The sequence below is a fragment of the Zerene cesonia genome, chromosome 18, assembly GCF_012273895.1.
Source record: "Zerene cesonia ecotype Mississippi chromosome 18, Zerene_cesonia_1.1, whole genome shotgun sequence".
Lineage (NCBI taxonomy): Eukaryota > Metazoa > Arthropoda > Insecta > Lepidoptera > Pieridae > Zerene > Zerene cesonia.
In genome coordinates, this window is record NC_052119.1 from 6,474,391 (window position 1) to 6,481,040 (window position 6,650).

Below are 6,650 nucleotides of genomic sequence, written 5' to 3' on the forward strand. Positions count from 1 at the left end.
ATGAGCAATCAAATCAATCTCTCTAACAAAATACCAGTTATTATATTTCAGCTGAATAATTATCAATACAAAATATAAAATGTGCTTTTCTGTACGCAAGTTATATTGAACAAAGGTTTTCGATGCAGTCAACTGGGAACAAAATTTTACTCTCGTATATTCCGGCTGCCTTTATATCATTCAGTGGGTCAGTCATTACTCGTAATTGATACTTACGTTAGATACCTTTTAGTTTATATATCGAGCTAGTAATTAAACCACATATTCAAATCTTTTTAATAAATATAAACCTTTTTTACATAAATAAAATCAAATTAACTTGGATTAAATATATTGTTTACATTTCAATACTTAGTTTTTGGAATAATTTTAACCACAATTCACAATTTAGTTCGTATAATATCTTTAAAAAAAGTGCACTTAAACTAAGTAGTTATTTGTTCATCTCATGGACTTATTACTGTATTGTACTGTGTTAGATATATAAAAAGATACTTTATACTCTCTATGTCTTTTTTAATTATTTTTCCCTATAAAATAAAATACACATCTTAAAATAATTTACCTAACAATTATAAATCAATGAAAGGATTAATTTTTAGTCATCACAATATACGTTGGTCTGTTAGAATTCTCATCGTATTCAAGTCTGATATCAGTCCCACTGAGTTTTTCAATGGGTAATTTAATACACAGGATAATTTTTTTAGTAACTCTTAAACTTTTTAATCTATATACTTTTTCAGAAGCAGGAATCCAAACTTCTTGTATATATTATATGCTAGCTGCGCCCCGCGGTTTCACCCGCGTAAGTCCGTATTTCGTAGGAATATCGGGATAATAAGTTGCTTATACGTTATTCCAGTTGTCCAGCTATCTACGTACCAAATTCCATTGCAATCGGTTCAGTAGTTTTCGCGTGAAAGAGTAACAAACACACACACATCCATACAAACTTTCGCATTATAATTTAAGTAGGATTCTCAGTTTATGATATCATAGTATTCAATGGAATAGCCTAAGTCCACGCGAGTAATCAAGTTACAAAATGATTCCGCTCCAATACTCAAAACATATACGTCATGCATAAGATAAGAAAACGTTTTCCACTTTTCCCTAACCCGTTTAAACCAGAGAAAATTTTCCTCAAAGCTTTCAATGAACTCACACACACGAAATCACGTTTAACCCTAAACGGATTCGAAAAGGTCGTTAAGGAAGGCAATGTTGCCAAGGCTTGTGTACAAATTATATCTGCTTCATGTAAACATAATATCTATTTAACTGGTTCATATTAAATTTTAACATAAATTATTCATTTTATACGTAAAACTAAGATGCTAGGTGTTGATAATATTATAGCAGTACTAGCTGCGTCGCGCGTTATCACGTGCGGACGAACCCACGGGCAATAGCAAGTATTTATATAGCTCATGTCTCATTTTGATGTGTAGCTTACACATATTGTAAAGTTTCATTAAAATCTATTTAGTAGTTATTACGTAAAAGAGCAACAAACGTCCATCCACACTTACAAATTTTCGCATTCATTAAATTAGTAGGATAACATAGTATACTCAAAATAATATATGGTGCGCTTAAAATAACGCATTTGTATGGAAAAAGCCTTGGTTGTAACGTTTATTAATTAAATCTTCTCTTTAAGGGATTAATTAATATTTTTTTACAATGTTTTGATTCCCGTGTATAAATTTAGAAAATGTGGGTACAGCTGGCTGAGTTAGTTATTTTCTAAAGAAATTACATTTTCATTACAAGACGCCAACATGAAAAATTATGATAATTAAAATGTAAAATATTTACGTTTCAGACACACGTCACATATTTTGCCATTCATTGCAATAAATGATTCAAATGATGTTTCCATCGTTCGTCTCAAAAGAATTATTTTACAAGCAATTTAGATGTCTTAGCGAATAAGTTTTTACATCATTCAAATTTTTTCCATTTAACATGTTTTAGTAATACACAAATGTCTGTAAACAGCCTTTATATGGAACGGAAAATTACTGAATAAATACCGTCTAATCTTGCAGAATCCTTTATTAGATACTTCTGTATGACACAAGTGATGTTTTGAAGTTACTTGGCTTCCACTACCAATCTCGTCAAAAACTATTTAGCATAGAAGCGCCATACCACCATTTTCATTGTCCAATGGAACCGATGGTCTAACATGACTGTGTCCATCAACGATCACATTCTGAATTAACAGTTTACATTTCTACTACTTCCATTGCTTCTTTTTATAAAGGAGCTGGCAACCGAGCTGGTGGTTCACCTGTTTGTAAGTGATCAACACCATGAATATTTCGAGGGCAAATACATAGCCCGCTTGTAAGTGTTAAGAGATCGAAAAATAATTGGCATTAAAGGAATGGACTCCGAAAGGTTAGAATACAAGCCTTCGGTTTCCCCCTCACCCTATGAAACACAGAAGGACTAACTTGTTACTATTTCACGTAGAATCTCTGTGGGGGTATGGTACCTTGCCCGGTGCGAGCAGATCTAATTTGGGTCGAAGCATTCACAACAAGCTTAGCTTACAACAACCTACCTGAATCCAAACTACTCTATAAAGTATATGATATTTCTTATTGGTAACAAAGTCAGGAGAATTTTTGTTAGAACGAGTCTTGTATGATATTACAAATCCAGTCTCCTAAATATATTTATCTCCATATTTTTTTAATAACGCAGCGTTGATGACGAAAACAGGTGTGTATGGTGAGAATAATTATAAAAAATAAAATGAACTAAGTTTATTTGAACCAAATAAGAAATACACTGCAGACATTAAAGTTACATGAAATGCATGCCATAATAAATGCATGTAAAAACAAACTCAAATTAATAATAAAAACAAAAGTTTGTAAGATTTAACGGATGTTTGTTACTTTTCACGCAATATTTAGTATATAGATTATTATAATCTGTATAATTAAAAGCGTAGAAGCCCTTAATCTAGTGAGTGTAGCTACGCACTACGGCTAAATTAACGTAAGAAATAATCTCATCAATTAATATCGAATTATCTTAAAAGTTGGAAGTGTTAATTGATATATGGTTGGGATTTAAATAAAGTATCTCTCTTTTACTTCTTATTTATAATAATTCAATATTTTTATAAAACATTACATATTAATATAGTAGAAATAAGATCCACTTACAAATTAGATGTTATTTTAATTATCTATGTTTTGTACGACCTTTTAGATTAGTCTTAATTCAATTGCTCTATGGCTTCGGTTTAGCCTAGATAATCTATACTATCTTTCAAGTGTGAATAATAAAGGATTTCTCTATTGAAACTGATTTTTGCATAACGAATGATTAAAATCAATGAATTAAAAAGTATTGCATGTGAGTGGATAAGTAACAATTTTTAAATCTTCTTCATTCTGGTTATGTCACTGGGTCATATTTATCCCATTAGAATTTTGTTTTTCATTAAACATTATCTTATACCTTTAAACGTGCAATTCTTGTATATATTATATATAATTGGAATCTCGGAATCGGCTTCAACGATTTTCATGAAATTTAGTATAAAGGGGGTTTCGGGCGCGATAAATCGATCTAGCTAGGAATTGTTTTTAGAAAATGTCATATTCGTGTTTTATTGACTTAAACTTACTTGCGTTTGAGTAGTCCCATTTTATTATGATTCTTCCTGACATCTATTGGCCAATTATAATACTATAAATGCGAAAGTTTGTGAGGATGGATGCATATGTATGCGTGCGTCTGTTACTCTTTCACGCAAAAAAAACTACTGAACCGATTGCAATGAAATTTGCTTCGTAGATAGCTGGACAACTGAAATAACACATAGGCACTTTTTATACCGATATTCCTACGGGATACGGACTTACGCGGTTTCGACTGCGGGTCACAGCTAGTTAGAATTTAATCGTGTACAAAAAAAATTATAAGAATTTTACATAGTTGAATAAGAAGTGAAAATGTTTATGAACTAAATCCAAATACTGTTCAGAATACGAATAATTAATCAAACAAAGAATTTAAGAAGCTTCTTTTAAGATTAGAATTTCCTTTTGGTTGAAACGAGGAATTCTAATCCCAAAAAAGGTTCCATGGTATGTATAAATCCTAGTAAACATGTATATTTTTTTAAACGAAAGAACAAATACTCCTCCACAAACACAAACATTTCAATAAATAAAACTGATTGGGTAATGACGGAACTTTCAATACTCGTTCAACGAAGCTCATTGCAAAATAAATTCTTAACTCCCTCCAGACTTATTCATTAGCAACCATTTTCTTTCATGCTCTAAATAGTAATAGGCGAGTTTATACAGCCTTATTTTCAAGCACTGTTAACACTTGAAGGTTGAGTAGAACTATTCGATGTTTTCATTCGTGGAAAAGCTCAGCTAGGCGCTCAGGGATTAACACAAATGGTCCCTGAATAGCGTCGTTTTGTTGAAAAGAAAGTCGTTTGAGCACAAGGAAATGCTTCTTACATTAACGAGAGAGGATTTCGCTGGTGTTACGATAATTTTATTGGTAGACTTGTTTGCACGTATTTGCTTTTGTGTATTAGCTCAGTTTTGTAAAATTAGTACCTATATCGAACAAAATACGATTGTACTTTCCTTCCTTCCTTCTGCTAGCTTTCTTAAAGAAAGCATGCAGATGTAATTTGTGTGGTATAAGATAGTAATAATTATCTAGAATTTGTTTACGCAGTAATCTTATAATAACAAACACTAAAATTACCCAGTAGTTCTGAGATTGCATGCTAACAAAGTTACTAATCTCGCTAAGATAAGCGTTGTCACTAGAATCTACTTTAATACGTCGCTTGCTTCTGTTTCTGATAAGTAGTTTCGTGGATTATGATGTTAATTTTCATAAGTAAAATCTGTACAACAATGTATAACAATGTTTCAGCTTTACATTTGTTTGTTGGCGCTGTTCTCAGGAACTATTGTACTGATTTCAATTAATTCAACGTAAAGTAAGTACGATTGTACGTGAGCCCTTAGTACTAAAAGCTATGTATATACATATATGCTATATATCACGGGCGAACAGCTAATAAAACGATAGTATGATACGATATTTGCTTATTGTCACTTTGGTGGGTATAACAAGAAAAAAATAGTCGTAAGATTAATTTAACAGTGTATTAAGTGTGATTCACACTATATTAAGTGTAATATTACAATACTAATTATTTCAATCAACGCACATTCATTTGCCCGCAAAGTATTTTAAAAGTTAAAACTCTGTAATTGATCGATATCACTATAGAAAATATAATAAAATAATGTACTGTTTGTTAAACCGTATCAATTTATATACAATGATAGATTATTATCAAATAGATGTAAAAACGATATTCTCACTGTTACTTACTTTCACAATAGCAAAGATTAATCAAAGTATTAAAGCTCTGTCAATGAAGACTGTTTTAAGTTTATCTCAGCATTATCTAGTCACGATTCCATTAAATTATTTACTGAAAACACTATAATACTTTTGTTAGTTGGACATTTCACTTGATATTGCTTGCTCTATCAATTCTATTGCACCTCGGCTGACCCGAACACGCCTTTTCTTATAAAACGTGGTATCGAAAGTGAATTTTATGAAATATCTATCTGAATCTCTTTACGATGAAAGTGATTGAGAAAAGAGCATCTGAAAATGAAAGTCGATGAATTTATTTGATACAAAACCGAAATGCTTCGATCACGATGTGCACGTGAATAGTGAAAGCGATTTGTTGTTAACACGAAACATGTTTTTATACATAACAAATGGTACATAGCAATTATTTGATTGTATAGCATTCATCAACGAAAGGAGGTTTTAATTGTTACTTATTACTAAGTTCTATTACTAGTATAAAAATTGTGTGTTAGGTACCTATAAGTAGTTGTAAATTACTTTTTTTCTACTAAACTGTTTGAATTTCTTACACTCCTTTTACACAACCAAATGAAATGATATTTCTACAGTTCAATTATGCATATTTAAATTACATAAAGTACTCAATTATATAATAATAACCATATGAAAAAGCAGTTAAATTTGTATAGCATTCACTCGTAAGTATAGTTAGAACTTGCAATAAAAATAAAACCCTTCAATGTCCACACTCATGGCCATAAATTGAATCAAGATGAGATATATAGAAGTGGAGAGATATTTTTTGTGAGGCGTGATTTATGTAGACGTCATATGCAAAGGTAGTATTGGTGGAAGGTCTCGCTGATTTATAATAGAGCTGGAAAGAGGTGCCGCTGTCGCGTTTAATATCTTTGATTTACGACAGGTGGAGCACATAGTTCATCATACACGTATAAGAATATTAACTGTTTTGATGGTAAGGTTACAGATCTGTGAACCGGACACATAGTTTACGATACGAAAGGATTGATGATTTTAAGGAAATTGTATTAAGTAAGGTATAATACTTTGCATTATACGCTTCGTATATAAGGAGAATATTTGAAAATGTGTCTGGAGTTGGATTACCCTGTCGTGAAATAACAGCTGAATTGATAGATTGTTTTTAGAAATACGCAGGCACATTGCGACTTCGTTCGTGTGTCTGTGCGCTTTGCTTCTTATTAAAATGCATGTATCAAATA